The sequence below is a fragment of the Narcine bancroftii genome, chromosome 6 (assembly GCF_036971445.1).
Source record: "Narcine bancroftii isolate sNarBan1 chromosome 6, sNarBan1.hap1, whole genome shotgun sequence".
In the NCBI taxonomy this organism is placed as follows: Eukaryota; Metazoa; Chordata; class Chondrichthyes; order Torpediniformes; family Narcinidae; genus Narcine; species Narcine bancroftii.
Genome location: NC_091474.1, coordinates 224,491,812 through 224,515,607, shown reverse-complemented (window position 1 = coordinate 224,515,607; position 23,796 = coordinate 224,491,812). Strand labels below are relative to the sequence as shown.

Sequence of the window (23,796 nt, the reverse complement as noted above, 5' to 3'; positions counted from 1 at the left end):
ATTACAATAGGTTCTTTACAAAATCTTATCAGAATGCCTATAAAAGTACTGGTTAAGTCTGGACTTTTCTTATCAGTTGTTTATAGAACACCTACTTCTGGGCTTCCTGCCAGATTCTGTGGTCCACTAGCTCTCATCTCCAAAGTTACAAGTGTCTGCAGTCAGATAGACATATTCTAATTGAGGCTTTTGGAATATTCTCATAGATAAACTAAACTTCTTATTAAAGCTTAAATGCATCTTGCATTTAACAAGTTGTGGTTCTTTCAGACAAATTTTACTAGCCTTTCTGCCAAACAAAGTTCACAATTATAACTTTTCTTTAAATAAAAATGTAGATGACACTTTCCATGTTCTAATATTTCCCAATTTCAAAACGTGTCATCTTCTAGGATGATATTCCAAATTACTATCTTATTAATCCAATAAACCAAACTTTGTAGATGCAGCTTTAAGTAGCTTTAATTCATTGATATCATGGATACACATTTTGCATAACTTCGCATTGAGATTTTCATAATGATGAATAACAAAGCATATTGTATAATATAACGATATTCATCTTTAAACAGATATAAGAAGAAAGACAAATTAAGATTAAATTAAGATGATTTCAAAGAAAAGTAGCTTGAGCTCACATATCTTTCATGGTTCACTGAAGAATGAAATGCAAGCCAAAATATTACAATATATGATGTCATAGTCACTATGGTAACACTGCAAACAATATTTTTTTCTTAAAGGGATAGGCACAAAATTAACAAAAATCCAAAACAAGGTTTTAACCTTTGCAAGTGCTGAGAACATTTTTGCCTCTGATATGTTAATGACCTGGATGTGAATGAAGGGGTATGAATAATAATTATGCTGGTAACATGAAAATTGGTAGAGAGTGAAGAAGTTGTTGAAGGAAACAGAGACCTAGATTAGATGGAAAATTGGGTGCGAAAGTGGCAGATGGAATTTAATCCAGATAGGTGTGGGGAAATGTGTTTTGGGATGTCAAATCCTAACATGATGTGTGAGTAATTGGCAAGGATCTCGGTAATGTTGATATGCAGAGAGCTTCACAGTTCTCTGAAAATGATGTGGAGAGGTTAGTGAGGAAGGAATTTGGCATGCTTGCCTTCATAGGCTTGAGACATTGATTATGAGCTTTGTCTACAGTTCTGCTCACATCCCCACAGGAAGGATGTGATAGCATTCAAGAGTGCAGAAGAGGTTCTCCAGAATCTTGTTTGATATGCAGGGCTTTACATACAGGTAGAGATTGAATAGGCGGTAATCTCACTGGAATGTAGGAAATTGAGAGGTTTATAATATTGAGGGGCATAATGTATTTTTTCAGACCCAATGGCACTTGCATGCAGCCTGTCTCTCTAGTGCTTTCTTCTTACCCATTTTCATCTCATCCATTCACTCCACTAATCTCACTTGTTACCAAGATTTTGGCAGCATCATGTTGCTTGGTAAAGCCCAAAACAAAATATGCTTCACCTTCCTTATCATCCAAGGAGCTCTGAGTTTGGTTTCTACTCCCTTCATCCTGTGGAAATGTATTCAATCTGGACCTGAAATGACATCTGCTGATTAGCCATCTAATGTTCTGTTACATGTTTAGCCTAATCAGATCCTTTTTTGTTCCATTGAAGTTAGTCTTCCTTCAAAAGAAAGGGTGTTAAACAAGAAAGTCTGCAGATGCTGCGATTGCAGTGTAAAACACAAAAGTGCTGGGGAAACTCATAGGCTCACATAGCATCTATAGGAAGCAGAAGGTAACCAAAGTTTCAGGCCTGAGCCCTTCAAGGTAAGAGCAAAAGCAGGGGGGGGGGGGTTGCCTGAATAAAAAGGTGGAAGGAGGAGAGTAGGGAATAAAGGGCAAGGGGAGGAGCATAGGCCAACAGGCAAAGTCAAAGGTGATAAGTGATTTAGGTGGGAGGGCAGAAGAGAAAAAGACTGAAATGTGAACAGGGAGGGGGTTGTAGAGTGGATTTCACTTTTCTTTTTCACCATAAATCTTAATTTCTCCAGGTGTTGTAGGAGCACGTAGAGTGCCAGTGACCCGGGTTCGAACCCCACCCTGTATGTAGGGAGTTTGTATGTTTGCCCTGTGTCTGCGTGGGTTTTCTCCAGGTGCTTCAGTTTCCACCTACCCTTCAAAATGTACAGGGGTTGTAGGTTAATTGGGTATAATTGGACAGCACAGGCTCATGGGCTGGAAAGGTCTGTTACTGTTCTGTATAAATTAAAAAATTCTTCTGCTGTCATTCTCCACAACCAGATCAAACAATGTCCTCTTACTGGGTATCGAGCCCTTTGGTGGGGTTAAAGGCAGCATAGAAGACAGAAGTTTTGCAAGTTTAGGGGTAGAAAGGGAAATGGACATTCTGTGGAGTCAGTGAAATTTACATTTCTCCAGCCTGACCCAGCTGCAGTTAGAGCACACTCACCACTGACTACATGGCAAAAAGTGGCAGCATTGGTGACATTTGAACGTTCCCTGGGTTTCTTCTCCTTAACTTAAAATACACATGCTTTAGCCTTTTTCTGGTTCTGATCAAAGGCCATCGGCAGAAAATATTTTCTTTCTATTTCCACGGGTGCTGCCTGACTGGTTGGGCATATCCAGCATTTTGTGGTATTCAAAACCTGGCTTTACCCATGTCTTGTACAGTTGTAACATGTCCCTGCTGCTCCTGTACTCACTGCCCTGAACAATGAGGCCAAATGCTATCTTCACCACCCTATCACTTTCAGGTAACTGTGCCTGAACTCCTTTGTCTTGTTCTTCAACACTCCCCATGACTCTTCTGTGGAAGCACTGCTCTTGTTCGACTTATCAAAATGCAACACCTCATCCTTATCTAAATTAAACCCTGTTTCCCATTCTTCAGCTACTGACTCAGTTGAGATCACATTGTATGCAATCTTAGATAGCCCTCATTGTCCACTGTGCCAATTTTAGTGTCATCTGCAAAATACTAATCATGCCATCAACTTTCTCACCGATTTTTATTAGAAATAATAAACCGTGAACCCACCACTAACACCGTCACACCACTTCTCACAAGCTACCACTCTGAGAAACAACCCTCTATTACCACCCTCTATCTCCTACCACCAAACTCTGGATCCCATGTGATCTAACCGTCTGGGCTAGCCTAAAATATGGAACCACGTCTAAGGCCTTGTTAAAGTTGATGTAAACAATGTCCATCATCCTGCCCTCATCAATCTTCTTGGTGAGTCCTTCCAAAAAAAACTGATGCAATATTCCTGGTCCAGTATCAACGTGCAAGATGTGCATTAAGTTCCAGCTTACAGATGTGTGCTATTTTGACCTTTTGATTGTGAGATTTGAGTGCACTCCTTTCCTAATGGCTTGAAAACCCATCACTAATTAGAAGTTTGTTGGGTTCATTCTTTAGCATAACCTTTTCTGAAAGTATCTGCTGCAAATATCCAGCAACTTAGCTTTGATATACTGCATGATGAAGTACTATGGTGTCTATTGTAGAACCAACCACTGGGATCAGCACTGGATTGATTGTGGAATTTGAAATCTCCAGAGAATATCAATTCTATTTAAATATATCCCAATGGTTGTATTGTCCTAATTACCTCCTTTGCTCATTTCCCTTTCCTCATGCTTGGCATCTTAAAAAAAAACTGCAAAGGCATTTGCATTAAGGAAAACATTCCATTGTTAAAGTGAGATATATACAGCAGGTGGCATTAAAAAAGGCACTTAAAATAATTTCATTATATTAATCCCCAAATTATGGCAGGAACTTGGATATGGCTATGGGTTGAATGCAAGCAAATGTGACTATCTTGGTCGGCATGGTCAAGTTGGGCTGTAAAGGACCTATCTCATTGGCCTGGAGACTAGGTGGCAACTCAAGTCTCCACTGTTTGTGGAGACATCTCTGCAACGTCTCCCGGAGACTAGCCGGGTCTCTGGGGAGTCACGGGAAATTCAAACATACTCCTTTTTTGGAGACTTTTTCCTGTCTCCAGCAGGTCTCTGAGACGTTTCCACGATGTCTCCATCAGTGGCAGCGACGTCGCGGAGACTAATTTTGTCCGTGACTGGGGAGACGTCTCCGCGACCTGCTGGAGACCAAGGAGACGTTGCGGAGACATTGCTGCGACTGCCGGAGATGTCACAGTGACGTCCCCATGACTTCCCGGCGAATTGGTTGTCACCTTGTCTGGAGACGTCTTAGATGTCACCCTGGTGAGAGTGCAAGCCATTTTTGGTCTCCCGAGTCGCTGTGACTGATAGATACCAGTGTAAACGTCTGTTTCCCTGCTGTAGAACTCTCCATGATTTGTTCTGCCCAATTGTTTTCAATGGTAGTTTTACAATACTTACACTGAAAATGAGGCTTGGAATTCTTACTGTTGACATCATTTTCAGATTAGTGCAAAGTTGGTAGTTTCAAATGCACAGGATTGCAAAGTGGACATTGAAAAACAGCATCAAATGTTTAGCCATCAGATAACTCTTCAAGCAGCAACCAAAAATTTCTAACATGAAATGCTTCTCAGGCACAATTGGTCATTTGTTTCATTTTGGATAATGTGAGGATACAAATAAGAATATACCCTAATCTATTGTTTATGGCAAGTGAAGTTCTGAGCTCTTTCTCTGGAAAGGTAGTGACTGAGCCAGGAAGTAGTTACAATAATTATTTCCCCACAGAGAGGCTGACCAGGTCCATGCCAGCTCCCAGCAGTGATATTATGAGCCCATTTCCTCTATTCTTAGTTCCCTGCAATGCAACTTATTCTTTCTTGCAAGGCCATCCCTTTGATTGGGACACACAAGAGACTGCAGATACTGGAATCGTGAGCAAACCACAATCTGTTAAAGGAACTCAAAAGGTTGAGCTGCATCAGTGAGAGAAAATTTGTCACCATTTTGGGCAGGAACTCCACATCAAAAGCCTTTGATTCTTTTGCTACTTACACCGAGGGATTATTTACAGTGGGTTGTTAACCATCCTCTACTTTGGAATGTGGGGAAAACATCCGAAACGTGACTTTAGAAAGACATCAGCCAAAGTTGGAATCAAACCTGGGTCCTTTAAGCTATATAGCAGTAGTGCTACAGAAACATAACTCTAAGGAAGTGCACTATCCCCTGTAGAAAAGTACATGCATTATCTGATGGACTTTGGATAAAAATGAGAAATAGATTATCCGCAATCTTCTCCACTCAGGACAAATTCTGAAGCCAGCAAGATATTTGCCAAAGTTCCAAATGACTGTCAGTCCCTGTAGATAAGTCCCAGGTACTTAAAAAAAAAAAAAAAAAAAGTAGAAAATGGAACAATAGTTTCAGGAATTAAATAACTTTTTAAAATTTCCCTGCAATGTCCTTGTTGTTTGAAGCCCAATTTCTTTGTTTGAGTTTACCTCTGAAAACCTCGCCATTATCTTGGGGCAATTTAAATTGTCTAGTTCTGATGAAGATTGGAATTCTGCTGCATTACATTCCATCTGCTTTCACATTTTAAAGTTCACATGGTGATATCTAATGAATTTCACAGGCAGTGGAACTCAACTGGTGTTAGAAGCATACAGAATGGGAACAGGCCCTATGCATATCAAACCTGCCATGACCATCTAGCAACCTGCTTACACTTTGATTTTATTTTCCCTGCATTTCCATCAGGACTGCCTTCCAGATTTTACCGCTCAACTACACTAGGGGTTAAGTCAATTAACCTACCAACTCTCACATTTTTAGGAAGTGGGAGAAAAAACTGGAACATTCAGAAGAAAAAAAACAGCGAGAATGTGCAAATCCCAGAGATAACTCAGGGGTTAGGGACAAAACCAAACTGAACTGCAAGCCAGCTGTACCACTGTACTGCCAATCAGATTAGACATTCTCACAGGGGATTAGCTTGTAATGCAGAGAGATCAGGAAATTGTGGGCCAATAACATAATATAAAAGATATTCCCACTCGCCACAAACTGTACCAAACTACCAGTGGCTTGGCAAGGGACCAATAAACAAGAGAAGGATAAGTGAGCAGCCAGTTGGGAAGATGCCAGATGGAAGAGTGAACATGCCCATGTTAACCCACCTGTGAAGTAAATACCAGCAGTTAGGGCTATAACTGGGGAATCAGACAATTTGACCCAATCTTCTTTCTCCATTTTAATAAGATAGTTTCAAGGCTTTCAAATTTGAAGATGTAGCTTTTACTTGCTTAATAATCTGATGTCAAAAGTTCATCAAACAGCCAGAATTGCTGGAAGATAAGATTTTATTTTGGTTTGATGCTAAACATTTCATGTGGTCTCTACCTCACAGTTGTGCTCCAAGAAGAAAGGAATGCAATAAGCCATCCAACTTGAGGGGAAAATAAATTTTCCAGATTGCTCACAGATGATGCCATTTGGAAGTGTGAGAGCTCAGATTCTTGCTCAGGTAGTAGCAATACCTGTACTATAATTCTTGTACCTTCCTTCTGTTTGGAATAACCCATGAATAGAATTTACACACAAAAATTAGAGCTTCAGGGAAAAGTTTCAGTTTAATATATAGTGTTTTCAAGCTTTATTTTACATGCGCACTCTTCTAGAGCACAGATTAATGAAGAATATAGCAATACATACCAATAATTTATTTAATAAAAACTGCAGTTCACTAGAACTTTGTTTTCTCGTCAAAACTATCAAATTTACAGAAGGTAGTATATTCATGTCTCAGAGTATAGATTTCATGTACATTACATTTCCAAAACATGCATGAAAAATAAAATCTAGATATTCCCAGCTTCGATCCTCAATGCCAGCCATTACATTCTAGACATGGAATGCAGGCAAAATTAGATTTGAGCAGACTAAAAACAGCATGATCTGTTTCAGAATCCTGAACCATGGCAATTTCTCATGTTGCATAACCAAATAAATTTAACTGATAGGTAAATGGTTACTTTATGGAGAGGAATAATAAAAACTAGAGTATGGAATCAGATTAATGCAGTGGGCAAATGAATTGGGCAAAATAGCCCATAAATGAATGATTTAGGTTTCACAATTTCCAAACATCAGGGTCAAGTCAATCTCCAAAGAACAAGAGCACCATTCCCCATTCTTATTAATTTTATGCAAAACATAAAAGGGCCAAACAAATGTTCACTGATTGTGGTACAGTATAGCCCTGCAATTCCTTTACTGCATCTCCTGAGATACTGATCTGATACTTTGTGCACACTCAGTTGGCAATGGTTTGGAGCAAGATTCTTAAGCATCTGACACAAGAACTTAAGGATTTTAATTGCTATTGTATTGTGTAGCTAAGAAAATTGGCATGTATAAAATTCATTCTCAGAATACTTGGTTCAGAAATTAATAATGGTATGAATTTTAAGTGAAAGAATTTAAACAAAAACCTTCTTTAATGAAAGGGATGAATATACTACCTTAAAATTGATTTATGTTTGATGAGAACAATTCAATATCTGTGATTGATATGCTATTGTTCTACAGATACAAAGCATATAGCACACCTTTTTAGATGACCTCCATGATGAAAAGACAAAAATCCATTTAAGATGTACAATTAAGTTTCTTCACTGTTCACTCCCAAGGGTTTTGACATCAATGACCACAATGGTCTGCAATTTCATGCAATGAGTTGAAGCAAACTACTAATTTACGACTAAATAATCAGGCATAATGATTTGTCTCTGACCATAATAAAATATAAATGTGCATTACCCTATTGTATAAAGAGAAAAATCTTACACATTAGTTGAAATATGCATAAATTGGTGCAATCTGAGCTGTTGTCTATATAGAAACATTTCAAAAAGGTGATCAAGGGTACACAGTACAATAAAACTTTCAAATGTACAAATGTCATACAGAAATGCATATTGAAAACAATTTACTATACAAGTATAAATGTACCTACAGAAAATAGACCACATTAAAACTGACCATTGATGATTTGTTCAAAGGGGAGGCAGCTTGTTATCTGGTGCTATCAAATCAATCTATACTCAGAATGGGAAAGGATGAAGTTTTTTTTAAAGGATAGAAACTTGAGGACTTTTTAAAAAAAAAAAAAAATGATGAATGTATATATAGGACAAGTTGCCCAATCCTGTAAATATATTTAAATTTCAATGCATGCAGCAAAATTTACTTTAAGAGAGAATATTTTGGCTCATTTTTCTGAATACGATAATCTGTAGACACACAATAATCAATTTTTTACCTTATAATTTTCTCACAAGATTGGTTTATACACCACATTGGTCTGTAAAGCAAACAAGGTTTGAGGCAGTTTTACTCTGAGGCTAGGTGAAATGTCAACACACAAATGTATTTTAATCACCAACCAGATCTCCAAACCAGACGTCCTTGCATTCCTATTAGAGAATACCAAATAAAGTTGGGTCATATATTGGAAATGTCCATTGAAACCAGCACTTCAACACGGTGAATAAATAAGCTCATGCAATTTCAAATTATTTAAAAATGCCAATTTATTAATTACATATTAGATTAAAAAGGATTTTAAAAAATCATCTGGTTTCTGTCTTCTGGCATTCTGACAATGCTAATTTGTCCCACTTCACTCCATCAGTTTTTATGTTCATTTTCACCTGGTTGGCACCATTCTATTAGTCCTATTCTATCAACATTTCAATCATCCCAATATAATGGAAACTTCAGGCAGATGCTCTTATCAAATAAAATTAAAATTATACACCAACCCGTATCAATCAACAATTTAGATACAGCTAAGTAGAATGTGATGCAGGAGAAATTGTGCAGCTTACATGGAATATCTTTTCAAAATTAATTTTAAATGTAAATTGTATTCTGGTTAAAATCTTTCATGTTGGTTGAGATGCAATTGTCTCCATTGCAGGTGAAAATGTCAGATTCACAGCTGTCCAATAAACTTGCTCTAATCCAACTTGGGTTATTATTTTGCTGATTCCAGATTTGGCAAAGAGGATTCAGTTAACTAACCTATGGAAATAAAAAAGGAAAAAGGATTAGAACAAGCTTAGCTTCATAATTACCACCTATCCCCCAATTTAGTCAATCATATAATTGTCCAAGTTTCAAAACAGGAGGAATTCACTTTTTCAAATGGGTGAAGCAATTAAATGAATCTTAGAAAATGAGTCGAGGAGAAGGCAATTTAGCTCTTCGAGCCTGCAGCACCACCCAATCCAATGGCTGATCATGCACTGTCTGTGACTCCTTGTCCTGGATGTCCCCAATACCAGGAACATTCTTCCTGAATCTAACCTATCTAGTTCTTTCAATATTTCAATGAGATCTCTTCTCATTCTTTTAAATTCCAGTGAGAATAACCCTCGTCTATTTTTCTTCAAACATTAGCCCTGCCATCCCAGGGATCAGTCTTTGCTGCACTCCTGCCATAGCAAGAATGTTCTTCCTCAGATTAGGAACAGTACAGAATACTCAAGACATGGGCTCAACAAGGCCCTGTACAACTTCAGTAAGGCAGCCCTGCTTCTATATTCAAAGTCTCTCACTATAAAGGCCAACATACCATTTGCTTTCTTCACCACCTGGCATATACCTGCTCTCCGGCCTTCAAGGACTGAGGCACCATGACACTGCATTTCAATGCATTGCCCCCTTTTCCTAATTTGTGACTATTCACGGAATAAGTTGCCAGCTTGTTATTGTCACCAAAATGGACAACCTGATATTGTCAAGTCACACTTCAGCATTTTGGAAATCTTCCTCATAGCTCACACATCCACCTAGCTTAAGTGTCACCTGCAAACTTAGAAACACTACATTCAATTCTTTTGTCTGGATCATTCAAATACATTGTAAACAGATGGAATCCCAGCAATGAACCTTGTCTTTTCTTCCTTCTTTGGCTTGGCTTCGCGGACGAAGATTTATGGAGGGGTAATGTCCACGTCAGCTGCAGGCTCGTTTGTGGCTGACAGTCCGATGCGGGACAGGCAGACATGGTTGCAAGGGAAAATTGGTTGGTTGGGGTTGGGTGTTGGGTTTTTCCTCCTCTGTCTTTTGTCAGTGAGGTGGGCTCTGCGGTCTTCTTCCAAGGAGGTTGCTGCCCGCCGAACTGTGAGGCACCAAGATGCATGGTTTGAGGCGATATCAGCCCACTGGCGGTGGTCAATGTGGCAGGCACCAAGAGATTTCTTTAGGCAGTCCTTGTACCTTTTCTTTTGTGCACCTCTGTCACGGTGGCCAGTGGAGAGCTCGCCATATAACACGATCTTGGGAAGGCGATGGTCCTCCATTCTGGAGACGTGACCCACCCAGCGCAGCTGGATCTTCAGCAGCATGGACTAGATGCTGTCGACCTCTGCCATCTCGAGTACTTCGACGTTAGGAATGAAAGCATCATGTGTAATTTTGTATTTATAAACAACAGCGCAGAATTTGATAATCTGTTGATTCTTCCTTCTTTGTATATCAACATGTAGTTTGGTTTTGATATTTTACTGTATATATCTGTGATATTTCTTTGATTTTTTTGTTTCTTTTGTAACTCCATGTTGATTGAAAATTTTAAAAAGTTTATAGAGGTTTGGTATGATATCAGAAACCTTGGCAAACTTCTACAGATGTGTCGTGGAAAGTGGGCTGACCAGCTGCATCAAGCCCTGGTATGGAGGCACAAATATCTCCGAGTGGAAAACCCAGAAAAAGGTAGTGGACACAACCCAGGAATCAAAGGCAAACCTCCCCACCACTGAGAAATCTCCACAGAACGCTGCTGATGGAGAGTAGCAGCAATCATCTCGGATCTACACCACCCAGGACATGCTCTGATCTCGCTGCTCCCATCAGGAAAGAGGTTGAAGTGCCACAAAACTTGTGCCACCAAGTTCAGGAACAGCTGCTACCCCTCTACCATCAAAAGCCTAAACAACAAACTCTGAGACTCATTTAAGGACTCTTATTTTGCACATTATTTACTACTGAATACCTGTAGTTTGTTTACATTTCTCTCTTTTGTATACTTATCTTCAATAGGATTCTCCTAAATAGAATACCTAGTGTCGCCGAGAATGTTCTCCCAGAATCACAGTGCGGCTTTCGCGTAAACAGAGAAACTACTGACATGGTCTTTGCCCTCAGACAGCTCCAAGAAAAGTGCAGAGAACAAAACAAAGGACTCTACATCACCTTTGTTGACCTCACCAAAGCCTTCGACACCGTGAGCAGGAAAGGGCTTTCGCAAATACTAGAGTGCCTCGGATGCCCCCCCCCCCCAAGTTCCTCAACATGGTTATCCAACTGCACGAAAACCAACAAGGTCGGGTCAGATACAGCAATAAGCTCTCTGAACCCTTCTCCATTAACAATGGCGTGAAGCAAGGCTGCATTTTCGCACCAACCCTCTTTTCAATCTCCTTCAGCATGATGCTGAAACAAGCCATGAAAGACCTCAACAATGAAGACGCTGTTTACATTCGGTACCGCACGGATGGCAGTCTCTTCAATCTGAGGCGCCTGCAAGCTCACACCAAGACACAAGAGCAACTTGTCCGTGAACTACTCTTTGCAGACGATGCCGCTTTAGTTGACCATTCAGAGCCAGCTCTTCAGCGTTTGACGTCCTGTTTTGCGGAAACTGCTAAAATGTTTGGCCTGGAAGTCAGCCTGAAGAAAACTGAGGTCCTCCATCAGCCAGCTCCCCACCATGACTACCAGCCCCCCCACATCTCCATCGGGCACACAAAACTCAAAACGGTCAACCAGTTTACCTATCTCGGCTGCACCATTTCATCAGATGCAAGGATCGACAACGAGATAGACAACAGACTCGCCAAGGCAAATAGCGCCTTTGGAAGACTACACAAAAGAGTCTGGAAAAACAACCAACTGAAAAACCTCACAAAGATAAGCATATACAGAGCCGTTGTCATACCCACACTCCTGTTCGGCTCCGAATCATGGGTCCTATACTGGCATCACCTACGGCTCCTAGAACGCTTCCACCAGCGTTGTCTCCGCTCCATCCTCAACATTCATTGGAGCGACTTCATCCCTAACATCGAAGTACTCAAGATGGCAGAGGCCGACAGCACCGAATCCACGCTGTTGAAGATCCAACTGCGCTGGGTAGGTCACGTCTCCAGATTGGAGGACCATTGTCTTCCCAAGATCGTGTTATATGGCGAGCTCTCCACTGGCCATCGTGTCCGAGGTGCACCAAAGAAAAGGTACAAGGACTGCCTAAAGAAATCTCTTGGTGCCTGCCACATTGACCATCGCCAGTGGGCTGATATCGCCTCAAACCGTGCATCATGGCGCCTCACAGTTCGGCGGGCAGCAACCTCCTTTGAAGAAGACCGCAGAGCCCACCTCACTGACAAAAGGCAAAGGAGAAAAAACCCAACACCCAACCCCAACCAACCAATTTTCCCTTGCAACCGCTGCAACCGTGTCTGCCTGTCCCGCATCGGACTTGTCAGCCACAATCGAGCCTGCAGCTGACGTGGACCTTTACCCCCTCCATAAATCTTCGTCCACGAAGCCAAGCCAAGCCAAGAGAGATACTTATCTTTCTTGAGTACAGTTTACAGTTACTGAGATGAATAAATTCTGCTTGGCCCACAGGAAAACAAATCTTCTGAGTTGTGTATGATGTACTGTGACAATAAACAACCTTTGAACTCCACCACATTCTCTCATTTTACACAGCAATCTCTTGTGCAGGACCTTATCAAAAGCTTTTTGAAAGTCCAAATACACCACATCAGCTGGTTCATTGCTGTCCCTCAGCTGGTACATACTCAAAAAATTCTCGAAGATCTGTCGAGCACGATTTCTCTCTTGTAAATTAGACTTGGACTAATCCTGTCACACCTCTCCAAATACGCAGCAACGACATCTTTAATAGTTTATCCAGCTTTATCTCCACTTTGTAATCAGGCCTCCTGTCTAAAAAGCTTATACATTAGTTACTCTTCAATCCAAAGAAACTGATCCAGAGGATACAGAATGTTGGAAAGTAATCAGTAATGCATCCACTACCTTGAAGTCACCTCCTTACGTACTCTGGGATGCAGGCCGTCAGGCCCAGGAAATGTATATCAATTGTCAATGCCATCAGTTAACCTAACACAATTTCATGACTGATAACCATTTCGATCAATCCTCCTGATGCTAGTCCCTCAAACCCCTGGTATTCTAAGAACGTTACATGCATTTTCCTTGGTAAAGACTGAACCAAAGAAGTTGATTCAATTTGCTAAGCCAATTATTTGTTCCCCTTTATGAATTCCCAACTCTGACTGCAAGGGACCTACATTTCTCTTTACAAAAGCATTATTAATCTTTCTCTAGAGCTTAAGGAGCCTCATATGAACCACATAGGCAGTGATTTCTGCTCAGAACAGAAACTTTGACCTTAAGATTAATGTTCTTGATTTCACCTCACAACACATCTGCTAAGACCTCTGCAATTGAAAAAGTTATTCACAGATGGAAAATACAGTTCAACTCCAATTATCCGAAATCAGATTCCCTGAAATTCTCAGATATCCAAAATTTTTTCAAAATTTCAGATAAACAAGGATATCTGAAATCCTCATTTATCCAAAGTTTCTTTGGAGCCGAACTCTTTGGGGACGTTGGGCTGCCAGCAGCTGCGGACCTCGGGGCCCTGGCAACAGTGGGGACCTCAAGCACCTATGAAGAAGTGGGACCCTCGGGCTCCTGGCAAGAGTGGGGCCTCAGTAGGGAAGTGTTGGTAGATCAGCAGTGGCCAGCATTTTTGGTGAGAATTAAACTTTATTTTAATGCTTAAAAAGCCTTCCCTTGTTGTTGTATTAACAATGTTACAAGCGATTTGCTGTTGTTAGTGGGCTGTTTTTAAAAAAAAAGACCAGTTCTTAAAAAAAAACCACATCCAAAATGGGCCAGGTCATTTTGGATAATCGGAGTTGTACTGTACATGGCTTTAAGAGCAGGAAAAAACCCTTTAGTGTTAAATATGGACAAGCATTTGTGATGTTAATTCATAAACTCATCTTCTTCATGAGGGTAGAGGAAAAATGCCAGCCAAATTAAGAGATGCTGTAATCACAATTAATTTCACAAAAGGAGGTGCAGTTAAAAAGTCTTCCCATCTGCCACAGGACAAACTATTGTCAGTGTTCTCCTCAATCTACATCTCCAACTGGCCGAAGGGCTCTTCCAAGTTTCAATTATGGATCAAAGATACAACAGATTCCACTGTGCGACAAATGACAAAAAATTTAGACAGCGCTGCTAACCAAATAGAAATTGTTCATCATCACACATACCAAGATACAACAAAAAGATTTTTAATTAAAAAAAAAATTTAGATATACAGCATGGTAAAGGCCCTTTTGGTCCATGAGCTCGTGCTGCCTTTAATTGCATCCAATTGACCCTCAACCCCAGGTACATTTTAGAGGGTGGGAGGAACTCGGAGCCTCCCGGAAAAAACCCATGCAGACATGTACAAACTCCTTAGAGACAGCATGGGATTCAAACCCCGGTCCCGAATGCGGTAACTGCTACGCTAACCATGCCGCTCTAAATCTGTTCTGCATGCTATCCAGGAAAGTCAACCCATACTCAGTAATTCAAAAAGTGCATAGTAAAGTGCTACTGGAATGAAGTACAGGATTTAGAGAAAAGTACAGTTAAACAGTATTGGGAGAATCACCTTTTATCAATGAGAGGTCCCTCTAAGATTCTGATGAGGCCAGTTTCTTTCCAGTTCAATTTGGAGGTTAGTATTTTCAAGCGTATATATCTCTGTCTTACAAAATGGGAGAAGGGAGTGTGTTTGGGGTGGGATGGGCCCCTTAATATATTGGTAGCTTTCCTGAGGTACTCGGAGGAAAAGATGGAGGCAGTCGATTTGCGAGACATCCTGAGCTGCATTCACTCTCTCTAATGATTATTCGTCACCTTTTTCCAATCTCACATTCATTCCTTCATGAAGAATTGAGCACCCTTCAAAGTACTTCACTGACTGTACCACACTTTGGAATGCCATGAGGCATGCTTTAGAAAAGTCCCGTATTCTAAATTTCCTATCAGATTAGCACAGATACATAGTTTTGTGGTTGAGTTTGAACTTTATTCAAAGACAATGGTTTATTAAACAGTACATCTGCTCAGGAATTGGATTCGACAACAATGAAGTGTGCAACTTGAAGATAATCTGCAGCTGGTTGTATTTCCATGTACCTGTTGCAAGTGTCCAAGAATTTGGAAATACTGACCAAGTAGCAAAGTGCATTTAGGTTACATAGAAACATTAAAACACAAGTTATAGGTGGACTGAACTGCAGCATGTTGGGGTGCAGTGGTTAGTCTGAAATGTACTGGGGGTGTAGGTTAATGGGGTGTAGGTTAATTGGGTGTAAAATGGGCAGCACGGTTTCATGGGCTGAAATGGCATGTTACCGTGCTGTTTGTCTAAATCTAAATTTTAAAAATTTCATTTAAATGATCACATTGACAGTCAGAAAGAGAAAAGGAATAGCCAATAAAAGGAACTGATGCTTAAAAAATGTCCAAAATTGTGCACCTCAAAACACACTAGACACAGATATCCAAAGTAGGGAAATAGATCAACATTTACCCACCAATCCAAATGACGACCATAAGAATGCAAGGGTATATGGTAGTCAGATTTGAATAGAAATTTTAAACTCATTGCAAAATACAGACTACAGCAGTGATGGATCTGATAACTAGTTAACAATTTACTCCAGCCCAAGTTTGTTTACTAATAAATATTGGTTCAGTTCAATGCATAATTAAAATACTATCTGAATTTTTGAAGATGGACCTAAATGTACCACACCATATATTCTGCAGCCAATCAGATTCTGGCAACACAGGGGCTTCAGCCACAAATGATGATGTTGATGTTAAGTTTATTGTCATATACATCATAGAATTTAAATACAGACTAAAATTCTTACTTGCTGTAGATCAGTGGTTCCCAACCTTTTTTATGCTCCTCACCCCTCAAAATTTTTAATATGTTCTCGCACCTCTTAAAATATTAATTTATTTAAGAATAAAGGTGAAGGTGACCAAAACAAATTTGTATAATCAATTTTTAATAATATATAAACAAAAATGAAACATATAGAAAAGAAAAAATATTACAACAAATTAAAAGTTGCATAAACCCTACAAAAAAATTAAATTTTCATCCATGCATGAAATTTCTTTTCAAAAATTAAAGAACTAATGTTCAAATGTTCATAAGCCAATTTAAATTTAATGACTCTTTTGTTTCTGTTTATTGCTTGAGTTTTTCAAAACGTGGCACTTTGTTGCTGATACCAATCCGCGGGTCTGCCTGTGCACCCAAGCGATTTCTAGATTCTGTCTTGATTGACAAAAGGGCCCTAAAGCCAGACTCGCATAAGTATGTCGTCGTGAATGGGATGAGTACAGTTAGTGCTTTTTCACAAAGACTTGGAAACATGTCCATTGCCGAACACCAATATTGTTCCAAAGTTTTGCTTTCAAACTGCATTTCAAGAGCACGATTTGTGAGCAGTCCAATAAGATCTTCCTTCAGCTCTTCATCATCCGACATATTATCCAAATTGAAGGAGTATGGATTTATAATCCATTCTTCAGAAGTTTCCAGTTCTCCTCCTCCAAAATATCCATCAAATGACTTTGATAGTATTTCCAAATGATCCACAATTTCTTCACACACACTTGGAATTAGGGACTCATCGTCATCAACCATTTCTTCGAGAGAAGGAAAATTTGAAAGATTCCCTCTTTTAACTTGTCGACACCAAAGATATAACTTTTCTATGAAAGCATTTAACTTTTTGCAGCATTTCAATATGGTTATCCCTTGAATAGATACACTCAGGTCATTCATACAAGTGAAAATATCACTCAAATAGGCTAGCATTTGGTTGAATTCTTGTGATTCCATTTCTCTGGGCAGATCATAGTCACGTTCCTTCAGAAAAGCTTTGACTTCTTCTCACAGTTCGAAGAAGTGCGTTAAAGCTCTCCCACGTGACAGCCAGCGGACTTCCGTGTGGAAAACCAAAACTGAATGCCCACTTCCAAAATCTTCACAAAGCAACTTGAAGAGGCAGTGGTTCAGAGCACGACCCCTAATCCAATTGATGGTCTTCACAGAAGTGTCAAAGACCTTTTTCAACTTTGGAGGCAATGTTTTTGATGCCAAAGCATGTCGATGAAGAAAACAGTGGGTACCTTGCAAGTGCGGAATCTCTTGTTTCATTAGTGCAAAAAATCCTGATTTATTTCCTAGCATCGCAGGGGCACCGTCGGTACACTCAGAACCAATAATTTGGATATCTAAGTCATATTTCGCAAAGAAATCCTTCACACACTGGAAGACATCTTTTCCTTTTGTGGTTGTTTTCAGATCTTCACAGAACAGGAAATCTTCCATTATGACACCATCATGGACATACCTCACTAATGCGATGAGTTGACTGCAATTTGCAACATCAGTTGTTTCGTCCAACTGGAGAGAGATTTTCAAGGGACTAGCCCTGATATCTACGATAACTTGGTCCAAAATGTCCAAACTCAAATCACCAATTCGGCTCTGAATAACATTATTTGATAACAGCTCTAATTTAAGCTTGTTTGAGGCTTCTTTTCCCAGAACAATTGTTGCCATTTCTAATGCACACGGTTTTATCACCTCTTCTGCAATTGTATGGGGCTTCTTGAATTTGACTACTTTTACGCCACGTGGTATGAAGCCATCAGCAGTGGTCTGTCAGTAGATATAAAACCTAATTTTGGAAGGGCTGCTCGAGAATCAAAGCGGGCCCTTTTAGCATTCAATGATTCAACATCATGGCCTGCAACATCTGCTCCACCATGCCGGTTGTTTTTTAAAAAATTTTTATTTTTCACACTATGAACCATACTGACCAAAATACACACAAACATTTCCCTCTTGAATATACACAGAGTAATTTACTCCCCTTTTCCCCCCTCTCTCCTTCACCCCCCCTCCCCACTCACTCAACGTTCAACATATATGATACATTAAACCCATTAAACAATGTCATCACACAATGAAAATAAACAAGAAAATTGTGTCATCTACTTTTACACACTGGGTCAGTTCATTTCGTCTTCTCCTTCTGTTATTTTAGGCGGTGGAGGTCCGCGATAGGACTTCTCTGTTGTGTTCTATGTACGGTTCCCACATTTGTTTGAATACTGTGATGTTATTTCTTAAATTATATATTATTTTTTCCAATGGAATACATTTATTCATTTCTATGTACCATTGCTATCAGGCTATCTTCTAATTTCCAGGTTGACATAATACATTTTTTTGCTACAGCTAAGGCTATCATAATAAATCTTTTTTGTGCTCCATCCAAATCGAGTCCAAGTTCTTTACTTATATTATTTAGAAGAAAGATCTCTGGATTTTTTGGTATGTTGCTTTTTGTGATTTTATTTAATACCTGATTTAGATCTTCCCTAAACTTTTCCACTTTCTCACATGCCCAAATTGCATGTACTGTTGTTCCCGTTTCCTCCTTACAGTTAAAACATCTATCTGATCATGTTGGATCCCATTTATTTAACTTTTGGGGCGTGGTGTATAGCCTGTGTAACCAATTATGTTCCTGAAGCTGAGATGGCTTCAAATTTGCGTTTGAAAAGACAGCGTCACAAAGCATGCACTGGGGTTTTTGCAGATCCTCAGTTGTTCCGTCCGTTCGGTGCAAGTGAAACCAAACTGCACATCATCATCGTTCAATTTCCTTTTCTTTGACATAATGAAGGGTTAATTAATAATTTACATAACACAAATAAATAATAAGAAATAAAAATCGAATGTAATTTGCTACAAAACACGAAACGAGAAGTTTGGCCCCCATTTTAAATGACCCGATTTTAAAAAATTATAGGGCGATGCCATTTAAAAGGAAACAGCGCATCGAAACGCGCTAAAATTCATAGAGAATCTCATTCTATTGAATAGAGAAAAAAAAGAGGACAACCCCCCATCTTTAATTTGGACTTTAAAAAAAATCGATATTTTTATCTTGAATATATAGGAGAGTACCCTTAATATAAACAAAAAAACTGAAATGTTATCTTGCACCCCTGGTTGGGAAACCCTGCTGTAGATGAACAGGTAAAATATTTTAAAAATTACAAGAACAAATACAAATCTTAAGTGAATTAAAAAGAGACAAATACAAAAGATAAATATTCACAATTGAGCATTTGCTGTTGTGAGTTCACTTGAAATTAATACAAAATGTTTTTACAACACGGTAGAAGCTGGACACTGCCATTGAAATTCGTGCCGCTCAATTAACCTACGACCCCTGCACATTTTTTGGAACAGAATATTTATCAAAACCACTATACTAATTTTACTCAAACCAATTTGAGGCTGCTGGTTGGTATTCATTGTCAAACTAAATAAATGGCAATTGAAACAAAATGAAATTAGGAATGCCTGCATTATCAAGGCTCCATTCCTTGCAAAGCTTTGTTAAGAACCAATGCGTGTTGAGAAAAAAAACAGCCATTGAGGGAAAAAAAACCTTAAACTCATTACATTAGTACAGGGGCCTCACCAGGGATCTCAACAATTCTTGTTTAAAACATGTCCAAATCCCAGGATAAAAAAAATAATTAACAAGTTAGAATATCTTCCAATTAGCTCTGGAGATAATCTGGGCAAACAATTCCTTTGGTTAAATTTGACATGCAACAGGATGTCAGTTATTTGAGGCACAAAAGTTTCGATAGTAAATTCTCAAATGAGGAAAAAGTCTTTCAAAGCAAAATTCAATACTGGCAATTCTTAGGGGTCATAAGCTTAAAAACAGAAGACTTTTGTCCTGTACTGGTTTCTCTGGAATGAAGGATTTCTTATACTTCGACTAAATTAGCATTGTTGGGCTACCTGAAGAAGAAAGAACAAGCGTGCTCAAGAGAATACAAAGACTCCAAGTACAAAAAGGATTAGCTCGATAAAACAAAATAGTAATTCAAAAACACAAAGCTGCAGAAATGTTGGGGGGGGGGGGGCAGGGGGCACAGTCCCACAGGTAGGAGGTAAGAGGTGAAGAAGGGAGGGAGGGCACACCAGCCAATGGAGAGGGAAAGGGGTGGAGAGTGGGGAAGAGAGGGAGAGCAGGTTTCACTCACTAATGTTTCAGATATATTCATTCATAGGATTGGGGATCAGATGTACAGGGAGAGCTGTTATAGATTCAGAGCATGGAAACAGGCCCTTTTGGCCAAACTTACCCAACTAAAACATCCCACCCACACTAGTTTCACCTGCTTATGTTTAACCTATATCTCTCTAAACCCAGCCCATCCACGTATCCGTCCATTTTTAAAAAAAATATTGTAATAGTACTTGCCTCATCCGCCTCCTTCCGACAGCCTGCTCCATATACCCACCACCCTCTGTGTAAAATGTTACCCTCATATTCCTGTTCAATCTCACCCCTCTCATCTTAAATCCATGTTCCCTGGTTACCAGTTTCCCCTACTCTGGGCAAAAGACTGTATTCACTGATGTACAGTATTCTTCTCATAATTTTGTACCCCTCTGTGAGATCACCACTCATCCTCCTGCACTCCAAGGAATAAAATCCCAGCTTGCACAACTTCTTGCTATAGCTCAGGTCCCAGAGTCTTCTATGCACCCTCTCCAGCTTGGCCCCATCTGTCCTGCAACACAGTTACCACTATGAGTGGAGTATTGCATTCAATACTCCAAATGGGGCCTCACCAATGTTTTATACAACTGCACCATGACCTCCCAACTTTTATACTCAATACTCTGATGAAGGCCAATGTGCCAAAATTCGTTTTGGGCACCATATCAATATGTAATACCACTTTCAAGGTTCCATGTTAGGCCTCCCACTTCTCTGTATTAAATTCCATCAACCTGTGCCCACTTGATCAGGATCTTGTTGCAACCTTTGGCAATGATCTTCACTATCTATAATACTAGACTCTTTAGTGTTATTGACAAACTAGCTAATTATGCCATATACTTTTTCATCCAAATCATTCATAAGAGTGACAAACAGTCATGCACCCTGCAACAAACACTGTGGTACACTGCCAGCCACAGGATTCCAGTTGGGAAAAACAACCTTCCACCATTATCCTCTGTTTGCTTCCATGAAGCCGATTTTCTATCTATTCTGCTATCTCACCTTGGATCCCATGTGATCTAACCTTCCAGAGTAACCTACATTGCATTGCACAATCTTAACAAATGCCCAGCTGAAATCCACACACACACACACACACACACACACACACACACACACACACACACACACACACACACACACACACACACACCATTGCCCTTGTCAACCTGCTGGTCATATCTTGTATTAAAAAAACTCAGATAAATTTGTGAGACATTGCTTCAAACTTACAAAACTATCCCTAATAAGTCCTTGCTTAACTAACTTTGCCCTCAGAATACTCTCCAATAACTTACCAACAACAAATGTTAGGCTCACTGGCTGTAGATCCTTGGCTTTTCCCTGCAGCCCTTCTTGAATTGAGGCACAACATTTGTTACCCTCAAGTCTTCTGGCACCTCGCCTTTAACTTAAAGATGACTCATAAATCTCAGCCAGGGAACCTGCAATTTCTTCTCTAGCTTTCTAGTGTCCACTGATATATCTGATCAGGCCTATGCTTCGGAACATTTAGCACCTCCTCAATGTAACACTAATTATTCTCGGACACTCCCATTAACTGCCCCAAGATCCCTAGTCTCTGTGCCTTTCTCCACAGTAAAAACAGAGGGTAAGTACTCTTTGAGAGCCTTGACCCTTAGACTCTAAAGAGATCCTAATTTTCCTTTGGTTACCCTTTATCCTCTCGTATATAAAATCTCTCAAAATTATCCTTATTATCTGCAGAGCTATATCCCGTCCCCTTTTTGACAACCTGATTTCTTTTTTTGCCTGCTCCTCAGTCCTGAAACGCCTCCTGATATACACTTGATAACAGCTGCCCAGAGCCTAAATTTTCTTCAACATTCAAGCTTTCCAACACTAGGGATTAGGGATCTTGGGGCAGTTAATGTGATCCTTCACTCTAACAGGAACGTGCCTGCTCTGTACTTGTCAACACATTAAAAACGTCCTATTTTTCTCACAGTCCTCTTTCAAACAACCTGCTCCAATTAACTCAAGCTAGTTCTTGCCTTATATCTTCAAAGCCAACCTTGCCTCAATTCTGAATTTTAACTCTTAGTCCTCTCCACAACCATCTTAATCTTAATAAAATGAGCCCAAAGGCTTATCCATGAACACTTCATCCAATTGCCCTTCTTAATTTCCCAAGACGAGAAAAGGCTCTAAAAGTAATCCAGGAAATTACTGGCCAGTGAGCCTGACATCAATAGTAGGCAAGATATTGGAAGGTGTTCTAAGAGATCAGATATATCTTTGATATCAAAGTACTTTGATAGAGAGGGACTGATTAGGGATAGTCGACATGGCTTTGAGCCTGGTAGGTCAACCAACCTTGTAGAGATTTTTAAGGAAGATGCCAGCAAAGATGAGAGATTAGTCAGGAAGGTTCAGTCGTTCATTGTTCATGATGAGGTATTAATTGGATTAAGACATTGGTTTTACGGGAGAAGCCACAGAGTAGTGTGGAGGCCCATGCCAGATGGGTTGCCTCAAGGACTGGAGCTGGATCCACTGTTATTTGTATCTCAAATCAATGATCTGGATGATAATGTGCTAAATTGGATCAACAAATTTGTAGACGACACAAAGATTGGAGGTGTAGTGAACAGCGAAGAAGGCTTTCAAAACTTGGACCAGCTGGAAAAATGGACTGAAAAGTGGCAGATGGAATTTAATGCAGACAAATGTGAGGTGCTGCACTTTGAAAGGACAATCCAAGGTAGGACATACACAATATAGGGCACTGAGGATCATGGTAGAAGGATCTGAGAATACAGATACACAATTCTCTGCAGTGGAATCACAGGTTAAAGGGCATAAAGAGAGCTTTTGGCATATTGGCCTTCATAAATCAAAGTTGTGAGTGTAGGGGATTATTGCTGAGGCCAAATTTGGAATAATTTATGGAGAACTGTCAGCTAACTAGAGGAAGAATACAAGATTGAAAGAGTGCTGAGGAAATTTAAAAGGGATGTTGCTGGAACTCAAAGAACTAAGTTATAGGGAAAAGTTAAACAGGTTAGGATTTTATTTCCTGGAGCACAGAAGAACGAGGGGAGATTTGACAGAGGTATACAAAATTATGATGGGTTCAGATAGAGAAAATACAAGCAGGCTTTTTCCAATGAGATTGGATGAGATAAAATCTAGAGGACATCAGTCAAGGGTGAAAGGGGAAAAGTTTAAGGTTACATTAGATGGGTGAAATTATAAACAATTATTTTTCTTCATTATTCACTAAAGAAAGAATATTGAGCCAGATGAAGTGAAGAAATATGGTAGGGAGCTCATGGACAATATAAGAATTAATGAGGAGGTAGTGGTGGCTATATTGAAAAAAATCCTGACAAAATATTCTCTAGGACCCTGAGGGAGGTTAGTGAACAAATAGTGGGAGCACTGACAGAAATATTTAAAATGTCACTGACTATGGGGGAAGAGCCAGAGGACTGGAGGGTGGCTCATGTTATTCCGCTGTTCAAAAAAGGATCCAAAAGTAGACCTGGTAATTAGGTCTGTAAGCCTGATGTCGGTGTTGGGTAAATTAATGGAAAGTGT

General features: G+C 39.7%; 1 protein-coding gene and 1 pseudogene across 2 annotated transcripts in view; both read right to left on the bottom strand.

Annotated features, from left to right (window-relative positions):
* Positions 1-6,536: 6,536 nt before the first annotated feature.
* LOC138737068 (forkhead box protein O3-like) overlaps positions 6,537-23,796 on the bottom strand; it is a 139,466-nt gene continuing 122,206 nt past the window's right edge. For both annotated transcript variants that reach the window (XR_011340752.1, XM_069887523.1), the window contains one exon: positions 6,537-9,010. The gene's annotated coding sequence lies outside the window, so the exon portion shown is untranslated. The remainder of the gene's footprint in view (positions 9,011-23,796) is intronic.
* The window catches only part of LOC138737373 (protein FAM200C-like), a 33,655-nt pseudogene continuing 26,053 nt past the window's right edge, over positions 16,195-23,796 (bottom strand).